At 38.3% G+C, this 14,214-nt stretch overlaps 1 long non-coding RNA gene across 2 annotated transcripts; it reads left to right on the top strand.

Annotated features, from left to right (window-relative positions):
• The first annotated feature begins 301 nt into the window (after positions 1-301).
• LOC133224846 (uncharacterized) lies at positions 302-13,854 on the top strand. Of its 2 annotated transcripts, none has more exons than XR_009728960.1 (3): positions 302-376; positions 12,203-12,274; positions 13,329-13,854. It is a non-coding gene; the product is annotated as an uncharacterized LOC133224846 (long non-coding RNA). The 2 variants fall into 2 exon arrangements; XR_009728961.1 differs by lacking the exon at positions 13,329-13,854 and adding an exon at positions 12,519-13,184.
• The last annotated feature ends 360 nt before the right edge of the window (positions 13,855-14,214 follow it).

The following is a 14,214-nucleotide window of genomic DNA, read 5'->3' as shown; positions in this document are numbered from 1 at the left end:
CTATACTTCATTTCTGAAGCTTGTATATAGAGAAGAGGTGCAATTTATAGTAAATCTTTTCCAGAAGACTTTTTGATGAAGCCATGCAACTGACTTTTTACAATGCAGTGATATTTTATTCATCCTGCAATACTCAGTTTCATATATGTACATATGTTTGTTTTCTTCATCCAGGTTTAGACTTATTTCCACTGATTTTTGTCTCTTCTGTTTGATTTCTTGTTTCTAATTCACCTTTTGAATTTCATACTTGACTGTTCATAAAGGGTGAATATTTTTGTCTAATTTGCTCATGTTTTTGCAGAAAAGGTTGTGAAAGTGACTGTTGATTGGTGGTGCTAGGGAATTCTTCATCAGTCAGTAACATCATAGGCAGGTGGGTTTTAATGAGAATCTGGCATGTACCAGTTCAGATTTTTTTAAAGTGCAGCTTCTTTTTTTGAGGTCTATTTTCACCATCTGGACTTGAAGCAAATCTGCCTGAAACAGCAGCAGCATAGAATTCTTGAAAAAACAAAGCAAATAAAGCCAGTTCTTGCTGTCAGTAGGTGGCACTTGTTCTGAATCAGGAGTAGGAAGACCTTATTTTACAAGTGCATCCAGCTGTTTCAGATGGGGACAAAATACTTATGTCTTCATGTAAAACTGTCTCAGAATACAACACTACTAAAAATAACATGTCCTAAGTGTGACTGCAAAAAAGAGCTTGTGTTAGAGCATTTAACTGAGTTCACCAAGTTTACGAATGACTTGCCGCTAGTTATGCTCGTGCCTGGACAAGGTGCCACAATGTTGACTCCATATTGTGCAGTGGCACTATAATATTGTAATTTCTTTAGGATCCTCGAAAGCTGAGTAACAACAGATTCCAAATCAGGGTACTGCCCTAGGAAGGTAGAAAGGATTCAAGACTGACTCACATAGTTGGGTTTGGTTTTGGTTTTGATTTTGGGTTTTTTTTCTGAAGTTTTCCCTAAAATGTGTAAAAACAGATGCACAGAGTGAGGATCAAATGCTCAGCCTGTTGTTCTGCATATATTTACTTATATAGCTTTCAGAGTGCGTGGTTAACTGTCTAATGTGTCTTGTTAAAGATTGGCTGTGGGATTTCCCTGTCTATTTTACTTAGAGACACCTAATAGCTTTTTGTTTCCACTGAAAAACAGCAGCTGTTGCAAGGATTGTGTAGAACAGACAGAAAATGTGCATCAGCTTCCTTCTGTACCTATGGAAGTTATATGTGTCAAGGAGGATTGGGACCCTAGAGATTTTTGACACACTGCATGGAAGGCATCTCTAGATATAAAGGGTATCTGAATCTTCCTCCTTTTCCAGACACAAATGAGATAAAAATAGAAAATTGGGATGGCATGTTTCTAAAACCAATTTGTGAATTCCCTTTATCAGAGCATCCTCACTGAAGACTGGGAATAGAAGGGTGGAGGAAGTGCAACATGACATCACTTTTTACTGTTACTAATGTGATGGAAGATGGCCAATGCAGCTTCAGAAATGGAAAAAAGCAGTTAAAGATTTTTTTCATTTCTGCTCTGCAGTCTCCACTGATGGTCCTAGTAGGGCCAACTGTCTGATTTCAGTCTCCCCCATTACAAAGGAATAGATTAAAGGGCCAGAAGATAGCATTTGAATATCTATTATCCTTCATATATATATATTTTTATTTTCATTTGGCTCTTTCTGTGTAAAACTGTAGTAAATAGTGAAGCCATTTCTCATGGGAGAAGAAGTGAAAGTACCATGAAACAGGGCTAGGAGGAAGTGTGACTTTCTTGAATATTCCTTGTTCCTTATGCCATGAAAGCTATCATTTTTAAATTCCTGCATGTGGTCTATCTAATTGGTACTCTCTTTTAATATTTACTGTCTTGCTTGTAGTCACAACAGCAGTACTGGAAAAGAGGACTGCTTTTGCACTTGCTTGATACCCTGGGAAGCAGGTTATACTACCATGGGTAAAGATGAGGGCACTGAACTCACGTTTTCATGCCATTTGGATTGTGTTTGTAATTATTGGGAAGTTTCCCCATCATCACCCATCAAGCAGTTCCAAGCTAATGTTCGGTACTGTTTGTAATCGCTAAAACTGTCGGTGAAGCTTTGAACAGAGATACTGAGTTTTGCCTTTTCCTTATACCTTGTATCTATCAGGATGCAGAGGATTGGAAGGGTGGATTTTACTCCCCCTCCAGCTGCCTGGCGGATTTGGGATGTGGTGTGCTGGGATAGATCCTTTAGAAGCCATTTAAGCCACAAGATAAAATTTTTAGGAGACGTTTACTTTAAAACAGGTTAAGCATATGCCATTTAAGTGATAAAATACAAAAGCAACAAAATAAGTAATTAACATTAAATTTAGAGTCCCAGCTAACTGATTGTTAGTTCCAGCTTATGGGGCTGGCTAATGAACTTTAGGCCTTGTGCCTTGGAAAGCTCCTAGGGCTATGTAATTTTCACTCCTTTCGCAGAAGAGCTAGTGAAGGCACCCTGAGTTAATTCTGCTTTTTTCCATTCAGAATGAAATAACACCTTCCTTATTCCTCTCCCTTTTACCCAACTCTGAGTGTATAAAAGGCAGGAGAGGAAACTGATTTTTCCATTCTTTTCTACTGGTTAGTAACTTTATATTCTTTTGTGTAAATAGCAAAGTACATTTTGCCATGTAGTCAAACAGGACCTGATTGGGATCCCTTTGAAAGCAATGGAAATCTTTCTAGTAGACTTTATAGTTTCATAGTAGATTCATCACTTGTACTCATTTTAAAATAAATAAAACCACTTGTGAGCCAGGGGAAAAGAAAGAACCCAAGTTTAGTGGAAATGCTATGTGGCCTGGAATCTACACTCAAAGCTTTTACTTGAAGAGAATGGCAACATTTAGAAGGCACACTCATTTGATCACAAAGTTTAGTCATTCTCTAAAATAGATCACAGGTGTTGTCATGCATATTAAAAACCAACCAATCAAACAAAAAAGAAGCACATTGATACTTTCTGAAAATTCCCATAATAAAACCTTAAGTTTATTCTATTAATAGTTCCTTAAATTAAAATGTGCATATAGCAAAATTTTCTTACCAATGCTTTTTCAATGTCATTATCAGTGTAATGGACTGTGCACTGTTTTGAGCATTCAAAGGGTGACTGTTTTTATCTTTTACCCACTATTCCTGATTTCTACATAGCAGTGTCTTTGCTTAATCTCTCTCTTGTTGCAGTCCACAGTAAGAAAAATCTGGAACTCTGTCAAGCAGCCTAAATTCCTTTTTATAAATGACATCCAGAATCCCCAGTGCTGAGCTTGCTGGCAGTCTGCCAGATACCATGTTCCACTGCACAGATGTATCACCTTTCCCTGCTGAGATTACTCACATGGAAGAGTTCAAGTATCTCTGAGCATGTCCAGGAGGGAAAAAAAAAGCGGTTCTGTGCTTAAAGCATTAGCATGGAGATCTGGAAATCTGAGCTCAGAGATTAAGCTACATGTCCTGAACATGCAGAGAAATCTATATCATAACTGCAATACTGTCAGAATTGCCTGGTTTATTTCCTCCTTCCATTGTTCGCTGGGATTACAGGCTCCTTAAGGAGTAGATGGTGGTGTGGTAATCACAGAAATAATATTTGGGTTTTCCCAGGACACTGGCGCTTCCACTGTGAGGACTGTTGAAATAAGATTCACTAATCAACAGGGAAACCACTGTGAATTCCAAATGTACCCATTCCCTCGGGTAATTTTCATCTCTCTCCATATCTGAATTATTTGAATCCTGATTTCCTAAGGAAATAAGGTTTATGTAAGCATCTTTACTAGTCTTTCCTTTTTGAACCGGACATGTTTGTGAATAAAGTTCTTCATCATATTAAATTCTTAATAAGTAACAAAAAAGCTCTCCTGGAAAGCAAATACCCTATTTTCACTGGAGGGAGTGACAAAATAAGTATCACTTAAATTGTTACTAAAGTGAAAAATCTACATGGGATAGCACTTTATGAATACCTAACTGCTTAGAAAAAAAAAGGAAGCCTCGTTTGGTGTTTTTGCTGTTTCAGTCATTGGGAGAGTCTCCTCCTCCACTAAGGCTTCTTTTTTTGTATGTGAATTATCTGTTTTCAAGCAAGGAGCTATAGAAGATTTTTTTCCAACACCTACTGGATGTTTAATTAGGGTGAGCTCGCATATATTCAGTTAAAAGTCAACCAACAAGAAGATATAAGTCCAGCGGAAACCAGATGTAGTTGGCTCCAGTGCTCATGGAACAACTTTTCTCTGCAGATTCCTTGTCATTTCTTCCCCATATGTGAGCTGTCCTCTCCGATTATTGTGCTGTTTCTTAAACTTGTTCACAGGCTCCACAGATTCAGAACAACTCTAGTACAAACCCAGTCACCCTCAAGTTTGGAATAAGTTAGGATTTAGCTATTTCTTAGATTACTATTTAGAAAAAAGCCTTAAATTGTAGCATTCCTTTCCATTGAGGAATTGTTAGTCTGAAGCTGGTGGTGTTTATTAGAAGAGTCTTCTCATTACATCTCTTTCAGTACCTTCATTTTTGCCACCTTTGTAGGAAATGTGAAGTATTTCACCACAAATGAGACTGCCCCAGGCATATTTTGCAGTGGATTTTATCCTGCTTTTGTGTGTTGCATCAGAGAGCCTTTTACCTGTGTCAGTACTTACAAACCTCAATTTAGTCACTTTTTCAGTTTTCTGAGCTCCATGCCTAAACCTGGAATTTCAAGCATTTTGGAACATCCACCTAGAACCTCATTTTGTGCTGAAGCTTTAGTTCATCTTCATGGAGATTCTGGTATGGTCCATAAAATAAACACAATTGTTACAAGACAATATTAATAGAGCATCTATAGATAATGATAAAGCTCACTTCTCTTCATAAGCTCTTTATGTGTGGATGTGGTGTAGACAGATGGCGCATGCATTTCACTGCACTACTAGTGAGCTCTTAGGTTAAGTGATTCAGTACCCCAAAAGTACGGTTTGTGCCTGAGGGCTGTTTTCGAGCTGTAAAGCCCCAGGTCATCATAGCTGTTAGCATTTGGGTGTGCACCTTGCTGAAAATGTGAAAATGTACTTCCTTGTCAGAATGAGAAGTCCAGCTGTAACAAAAGCACTGGTTTCGTGGTGGGGTGCATATATGCAGCACTGCACCAAGTATCCCCAGAAGGCCCATGTGGAAATCTGCTGCCCTCCTCATGTGTGAGGGGAACTTATTTCTGTGTGTATTTTCCATTAACCCTGAAATAAGGGTTCCTTGCCTTCAGAATTTTAAGGCAGAGGCTGGGTTTGTTAGTCATGAAAGTTAAAACAATTATCTCATTCATAAGGCAGGAATTCTAATTGAGATCTCCAACACTAAAAAACAAGCAAGTTATTCATGAGAAGAATTATACCTTTTCCCAGTCCTTTCCTCTAAATATTTGGTCATAGAAGGGCTTGTTTTAGGCCAACTGCAGCAGAAGAAAACATTACATTTAGATTTGATATTCCGTGAGTCAGTGGAAGTTGGTAACACACAGCTATATTTATCTTGTCCTGTCATTTCAAATGTTCCTTACCCCACTCTATGCAATCATTTCTTATAGATGTTAGCATCAGTCCTTGCTATCTCATACCTGATATTTTTTTAAGCCAGACTTGTTTATTTTAGACAGGTTGCTTCATACCCTGTTCAGAAATGAAATGTTTTCTTTGTGTAGGGACTTTGACAGGAATGAAGAAAAATCTCATCCATTTTCCTCAGTCGTCCTTACCTCATATGAAGGAAAACATTCACAGCTGTCTCCAGTGTCCTGCAACGCAATAATTTTTCTCAGAGATAGATTAATACCCGAAAACCTGCTGACATGGCCACTTTCTTTCTGTGGTACTGTAATGTCTGGACACTGGGAGTACAAGTACGATCTCTGTAAATTTCCATTAGGTCCAGTACCCCTTTAAACAAACTCATAAAACAAAAATCCACAAGATTTGTACTCGGCAGAAAATTCTCTCCTTGGACGATTACTGCAGACATATATTAGCAATAACTCCAACATTGGATGAGTTGTATTCTTTCTCCTTCTTTGTCATTGGGCTTGTTTTTCCGTGATATGGAGTGTATTGAACAGTGCTATGCTGTTGAGGCACTTGTCCAGTGTAAAGTTGACTTGAATTTGTTTGAACATCAATTGCTGTTTTAATAACCATTTCTAAGGAGGTAGCAGGAAATGAATATGCTACAGTCTTCATAAAATAAAGATAAAACAAATGTAAACTTAGATCAGATAATTAACACATCTTTGTAAAGTACTTGTAACAAATCCCAAGAAACTATCCACAGTTCTTTAAAGCAAGGAGGCTAAGCTCTGTCAACTTAATGAGGTTCCTCTTTCACTCTTTGAAGGGATCTAAGCTAGAAACACGGGGGTTTTTTGTTCAGGGTCAAGAAAATGTAAATGACAATGTATATAAAACATTGCAACCTCAGTCCAATTCATTCTCACTTGAAAAACTGAAAAAACAAACAAACAAAAAAAAAAACCAAAAACCCCCACCAAAACCCCAAACCTCAACCAGATCTTTCCTGTGATATATAAACAGAAAGGGTTTAGACACTTCTTTCAGAGAAACTCAACAATACAGCAATGAATTGTAACAACGCTGGTGAGGAATAAGAGCCTGATGAACAGTAAAGAGGACAATGTATTTCCTGGAGGATATTCAGATTTTTTTCTTGTTTTGGAAAGAGACTTCCCAAGTTTTGCCATCAAAACAGATAATTGAGTTGAATATCAATCACTGCAGGAATAGAAGAAAATGCCTGGCATGCACAACAAAAAAAAATCTGTTCTGAGTAACCTGCAGCAGAGAAAATGGGAATCCCAGTGCAGTTCCATAATCAATGACTAACACTATAGTAGCACCTGCAGTATGTCACTGCAAACTCTGGCTATGTATAGACACATAGAGCAAAAGCAGGTGTGTATAAAGGCAAACGATGTTTTACAAGCTGTGGGTTGAAGCCAATAGTGGCTACGTCCTAAGAAGGTCAGAATTAGATTTTAATTTTGTTAAATTGAAATATGTAACTGTTATTCTGGTGGTAAAAATTTTATTCTTTCCTATGTATCTATGGTTTTATCCTATTACATGCTGACCTTTGTTGTATAATTGGCAAAAGGGTATTCCATTAAAAGTAAAAGCTTTTTTTATTTCATTTTGTCTTTTTGGTTCAACTGTTAATGTCCATCCTCTAAGTGACCAAGCATTTACCAGGTTCACTAACTTTCTGTAGAAGACAGTATATCATGGTTCCATTGCTCCAAAGTCAGTCTACTATTTTTTCTATTTTTCTATTTATTTACTTAAAGAAGTGAGCAGATCTTTGTTGTCCAGACTGGCCATCTTCTAATATAGTACACATATCAGAATGAGTCAAAGCTTTCAGGTGCCAGGACAAATGTTGTATATTGGATATAAGTCTACAGTGTGCCTCAAATTGAAGCATATTAGAACTTTTAATGTTCAGATTAGATAGAAACTGAGGAGTGCATGATGGTCTATATGACAAAGCTGAGTTTTAATCCATTTTTCTGTGGATAACTGTCTACATTGTGGAAATTTTTGTCAGATCATTAACTTGCACCAGGTGTTGACAGTTTGGCTAGTTTGATAGAAAGGCAGAGCTGGAACTATTATATCCCTCCTAGAGATTTCAGATCACTGATAACAAGGGAATAGTAACATATCTATTCAACATTATTAACTCAAGTGTAAAACTATGAGTGCTTATCTTTAGCAGAATAGCTACCAATTAAATTCATCTTTGCAAAGACTGTGGATCAGATTCTCTAGGTTCGTGTCCTTAAAAAAATTATTGAATTTTATCTGAGATATCCATTGCTATAAATAAATCCTCAGCTGTATACTGTTGAGAGGCAGGCAGTAGTTTGAAGTCTTTCAATCAGTGGTGTTAAAGCAGCTTGTAAACTACTCATAGGTGGGGAATGCAGTCTGTGATGGGGTATTTTATGTACCTTCTCTGTGCTTTCCTTCCAGTTGCAGAGACTAAGAGAAGTATCTGTGTAAATAATATGGATTTTGTTTTATGCAATTCTGACAAAAGAAGTAGCAATGAACAGAAGGTATTTGAAAATAAATCAAGAGGAGGTGAGGTGTATTTTACTTATGTGTTCTTTTGCCTTTTGAAAGAATAAAAGTATTTATTTTAAAAATAAACTAAGAATCTTGGGGAAAAAACTCAGGCTTTTGGAGCGACAAATGGAGCTAGTAGCCACATAGTATCTATCAGTATTTTTCATCCATATTTTCTACAGAATTATCTCAGTGTACTTGTATGTGAAACAAACATACTAACAGTACAGTAGCTTCATTAAAGTTTTTATAGCCTATAGAAATTTTATATTTGAATTTATTCTAGGAATGGAATATCATAATGAGACAAAACTTAGGGTCTCACCCACTGTAAAATTCATAATGGTTTTATGGTGTGAACTGGAAATAAGGAGCAAGAACCAGAGATTAAATTTTGAAATACTGAAAAATGTTCTACACTTCTGAATACAATTAACAATTTATTGTTATTTACAATGCATACCACATGTTTTGCACAAGACTAGAATTTTTCTCAGAAGAAATAATTAAACATTCCACATGAAATCTTTTCCCTCTAAATATTTTCTTATTACTAAAAACTTTCCTTCTGACTCCATTTTCTCATCTGTTCCTGGTAAAGCAATTCATTCATGTATAAAGTTTCCTATGCCCTGCCTTAATGGCTTTACTACTAATACACAAGTGTATTGTCATATACTTGTATGTGTGGAGATAGGATCTAGTGGCATATTTATTAGCTGGGTTTCAGAGTCCTGTTAGAAAGAAGGATTTTTATGTATTTTGGTAGAAAGAGGCATTAATAGTCACAAATTAGTATGCTGATCAGTAGTTATATTTGGATGGAAGGTGCAACCTGACATCTGATAGGGTCTTAATTAAATCTTGGGAGCACTATATGTCTCATGAATTCATTCCATGAACTGAAATAAATTACATATAAATGCAATACAATACATACATAATAGACAAAACAGTTGTACTAGAACTGATGGAATAGATCTTAAGTTAGATGCATGTGTGTTTTGTTTGTGATCCATCAGCTGACAGGAATGATAGGTAAACCTTTAGCTTATTTATACCTGATTCCTGGAGGAAGGTAACAAAGCTAGAGGTATTTCAGGCAAAAGGGGTTTTCTTATACATACAAATGTTGAAGCTAGGATCACAGAAGGCAGGGGCATTCCATCCAGGCTACTCCAGAACCATCAGTCTTGAAAGAAAGTTTTTTTGAAAACTGGCTGTGTGACAATAATGCCCCAAAAGTTAAGTTTTTGGGGTCTGGGCAGATTGCTCAAAAGCCAGGTAAAGGCCTGAAATGTTTGTCTCTCAGGTTGCTGTGGTAGGAACTCCAAGTTTTGTCCTGAGTGGGAACCAGCCCCAGCAGGTTCAACGCTGTGTCTAGCAGCTGGCACACCTACCCAGAACCCTGGCTCCACCGCTGTACAGCTCACTTCAGAGCATTCGTGAAGACTTGAAAACATGGGAATAGTCCAGTACCTCTGACTGCAGGGTTGACATCCCAGCAGGTCTGTCTAGAATCCATCAGTTTTGAGAACTGCAAAGCTTAGAGATAATGAGTCAGTCAGTGCAGCTGCAGGGTCTTGAAAACTTATTTTCTATGGAAACACTGTTTTTGAGAATGTCTTGCTGTCAACTCAAAATTTGTCCAAACCACTCTAGAACAGTCATATTTCCTGGGAACTGGAAACTGCTTTTTGACTAGTTCCCCTTATAGCTATAACCATGATTTTTTTCCTGCTGTCCTCCTCCACTTTTCCAGCTCAGCATGTAATTTTTTTTCCAAAACTGAACTCTCTTTAGAACAGAGCCCCTTTGACCGAGTATAGAGAGGAATAGTTCCAGGACACATAAAACCAGTAAGAGAGGAAAATACCTTTAAGTGACTCAACATGCCGAGAATAAAACCTTAAATCTCTTTATGGGGAACAGCATTTTTTTTTTTTCTTCTGGAGTAGGGGGTCAGAAGATGGGGGGAAAGCCATTCCCCTGCTCTGCTATAAACTTGATTCCATATGGGGCCTCTGGTTTAGGCAGCTGAAGTTTTTGCACACAGTCCTATGTTATAAGATCTATAACAGACACAGTATGTCTAAAGCCTGTGATAAACAGAAATCACCACTTGAGCAGGAGGGGCTTAGTACAATGCCTGTTGATAGAATTCTTCCCCCTTATGGTAAAGAGCTTTAGATCAGTCCTTAGGTAAGCACAACCACCAGCTTTAACGTTTTTAAGAATGTACCAGGTCAGTTATGAAGAAAAAAGGAGAATATGACTTGAAACATGGAATGCTTTCCAATTTGCTGAGTTACTTGCCAGCTTCTGAAATATCTCACTATTAATTGAATAAGAAGTATGCCTGAGCAAAGGAAGCTGTAAGCATTCAGAAAAAGAGTAAAGTCAAGACTTAGACAAGCTGCTTTGGAGTTACAAATGCATTTTCCCTATTAAAATGATGTAGCTGTCAGCATTTCGTGCTTTTCTTGCATAAGCACTACCAAATGGGGAGATGCAGAGATGCCCCATGTACCTTCAGATAAACTGTGCACATTTGGAAGTAATCAAAATGGAGAGAAGGTGGGGTTTCTGTTGGCATTTACTGATACAGTCTGGTTTGTATTAGGATGGAATTTCTGAGATTGGGAATGTATTACTCTAACAAACAGTGGTTGCTATAGGAAATATATGATCTGTATTATTGTACATGTACAAAAAAGGCATGCATACCGACAATTTCCTGGGATTTGAGGGTGTTGGGAGAAGGTAATGGACTCTAGGAGTCTTACACTTGTAATTTCATAGCTTGCATTTGTCGTCTTTACTCTTGTCATTGTAATAATTATGTATACTCCTCAGGAATCTGTGTGGGCTGTAATCTGTCACCAGTATACCATTTTGTATTTTCTATATTCAGTTCCATCTAGGACAAGACAATGGCTTGGAACAGCCAGAACAGTTTTCCCAAGAGCAAAATGCCTGACAAGTCTGGTAGCCTACTTACTAGGATGAAACAACTTGTTCCATGTAGGGGAGAGAAGTGGATGTATTTTATCTTAATTCTAACAAGGATATAAGGGGAAAAAAAATCTGCAAAGAGGCTGAATTAAAATTACTGGATATTTGAAGTATATGGTTTGTAGAAAATACTATGGGAAGTATCTGTAATATAAGTCTGTATTCCCTGTTAATGTCTGCAGTACAAATCAGTAGTGTAGACTTCCTCAGCCTTTACCTGGATGTCAGGTGGCAGAAGAGGCTGAATTGGGGGGGGGGGGGGGGAAGCAATACCATGCAGCTTCCATTTCTGTCCATGCCATGATTCCCCATAATTGTATAGGTGGCAGTTGCAACTTTCTTATAGATCAGACAACAATTACCATCCTGTTTCCCAAAGATCAGAAGATTTTTGGCTCCAGCATCAGGTACATCAAAGCCCTACTTTAAGTTCTCAAGGGCTTGTATTGCATGCCAAGTGCATTCACAAAGTTCTGTATGTATTTGATAGTATTGTCTCTTGAAGGAATGTGTGTCACTGAGCCAGTATATAGTAACTGCATACACAGAAATGCTCTATATTTTCCTAGCTCTGTGTATAGATAACAAGAGAAAAAAGGAAGAGAAAGCCAGATACAGAAGTATAAAGAAACAGAAAAGCCTAGACTCCTGATGCTACTGATACTGTACAGAAAAAAATGTTAGTATAGACAGAGCATTTGATGCTGAAAGTATACAGCATTTGAATTCTGATCATCTGTGCAGTTCTCAAAGTAGCAAGTGTATTTATGAGGTTTAGATTGGATTTACTGTCACAGACATTGTTTCATGGACATGTTCCATTCCTTCCCTACCACTGTGCTAAATCAGCTTGTTTTAAGAAGCCTTGAAATGGGGCTCAAAGAGTATCTAAGGCCATTTTTTTCCATGCTCCTTGCACCCAAAGGCAACTGAAGCTGTGACAAAAAGGTACAGGGTATGTGAAGTGGAGGTGGTGATGCTGAGCTTCCACTAACACCTGGTTATTAATTTCAGCTTTGGGGACTTCCAGAATGTTGGCAAACACAGCTCCAGCTGGTATGGGGACTGGTGCTTCTCCATGAGCAGGTAAATAGGCCAGATGGTCTCCTATTTTACTACTGTTTCTAGTACGGATGGTAAGTCTTGGTCCCTACAGAGCAATACACCTTTGAAAAGCTGAACATTCTTATTCACCTTTTGGCCACATAGAAACAATTTAATTATTAGAAGAACAGAAAAATGATTAAAGCAGTGGATAAGAGGAAAGTTTGAATGTGAGAAGGAAAGAAAAGGCACCAATGATAACCTTGTTTTCCTTTCTCCATGTCAGAATGGCAAAGTCTATGTATCCATTGTGAACAGCTGCACTTACATTTGTGTTTGCTGTAAAACAAAACTAGGGGAAACTGTTTTGTCATTGCCATTTCTGTTCTTTTCAGCAAACAACAAAAAAGCCAAACAAAACCAACCGCACAACCAAATGAGAAAACCCCCAGAATCCCAGCAAGCAGTCTCTAAAGCTCTAGTACTAAGAAGTACATTAGAAAGCTGGGAGAATCCAAATTTAAATGCTTCATCTTCAGTACTTATTGGAGAGAATTTTTACCATAGCTGCATACAGCATGAAAACTTGTAACAGGGTAGGAGGATGAGATTTGGAGAACCTGGAGCTGGAACTTAAGGCAATATTCAGGCGGTGATTATGCAATTGTTGCATAACATGGAGAGTGCTTGCATGAATAATCCTATTAACATTAGAGTTTCACAATCAGGCAAATGAACATGGCACTGTTCAAAATCATCTGTATTTAATGGTGGAAAAATCAGCAAAATCACCATTAGTAAAACAATGATCTCATTAAATATATTCTTTCTCAGTGGGGGATAAGAGTGGAAGAACATCAGAGGAAAGAATAGAGGAAAACATTTTCTCAGCTTAGATATAGTAGTAAGGGTTTGTTTCAATGGTTTCCTTTGAGAAAGAGAAATGATGGGGAAAAGGTATAGATGACTGTCATGGGCTGTTGGTAATTTATTTGTTGTGGCTGAGAAGAGCTGTGAGCACTGGGATTGACGAAAGGAAAGGAAAAACAATTAGACTAATCACCCAAATAATTTGCAAAGTTCTGTTTGTATCTAGAAAGTGCCAGAGCCAGCACAGGTGGAAGGATTCATCCCAAACATCTGACAATGGTTTATACTAATGAAGTATAAACTGGAGCAGCAGGTGCAGCTGCCTCTGCCTCCCAAGTTATAAGGCCTCCATGACTAAAAAAAATCATCTATTCCCTGGCTCTCACAGTCACCATCGGGTGGGGAGCCCAGGCTGCTGTGGGAGCTGCTCCTTCACCTGCTGAAGGTGAGGGCCAAGAGCTTCCTCTGTGAGCTAGTGTGCAGCGGCAGCAGCATGCATGAGTGAACTGTAGCATCTCTGCCAAGGCTGGAAAAGCTGCAGCACCTCTCTGAGCTGTTTTTGTGCTCCCAGTGCGAGAACACACACGTTGAGCCTGTGTTCATGCCAAAGGTGATCCCGGGCAAGGCTTGGGCTGCGAGTGGGTGGGAGTTGTGTTCCCTCTGCGAGATTCACATGCCACCTCCTGCAACTTTGCCAGCTACAAAGCAGCCACTCATTTCTAAAGAACCTCTGCACAAACACACAGGCAGCAGCAGCAGCAAGGCTGGTGCCAGCAGTGCTTGGAAAACAAGTCATATATCTGATATATGAAGTTTGAGCTACATGCCAAAGCAGAAGTAAACCTCTGATAGGCTGCCTTCCTCCTCCCCTCCCAGAAGTTTTAAGGCTACAGAAAATCAGTGGGTCTATAAAGATGCATCTCCAGGCACCAGGAATAAGGCAGTGACAGCTGAAATTTAACCTGTGTTAATGTTGCCAGAAAGAATTTGACTATTTAGGTGCTTATAGCTAAAGAATTTATATAGTCATCTATGCAAAAAGACTGAGAAAATGTATAGCTGCTTGGGGAAAGTAATCTGCTTTTATCTCATGCCACGGTATTTGAAAAAGC

Source organism: Neopsephotus bourkii, unplaced genomic scaffold, assembly GCF_033783945.1.
Source record: "Neopsephotus bourkii isolate Nb327-2 ecotype Australia unplaced genomic scaffold, CSIRO-AGI_Nbou_v1 NB_1728, whole genome shotgun sequence".
Taxonomy (NCBI): Eukaryota; Metazoa; Chordata; class Aves; order Psittaciformes; family Psittacidae; genus Neopsephotus; species Neopsephotus bourkii.
The sequence above is the reverse complement of the archived record's forward strand: the minus strand, read 5'-3'. Positions and strand labels throughout refer to the sequence as shown.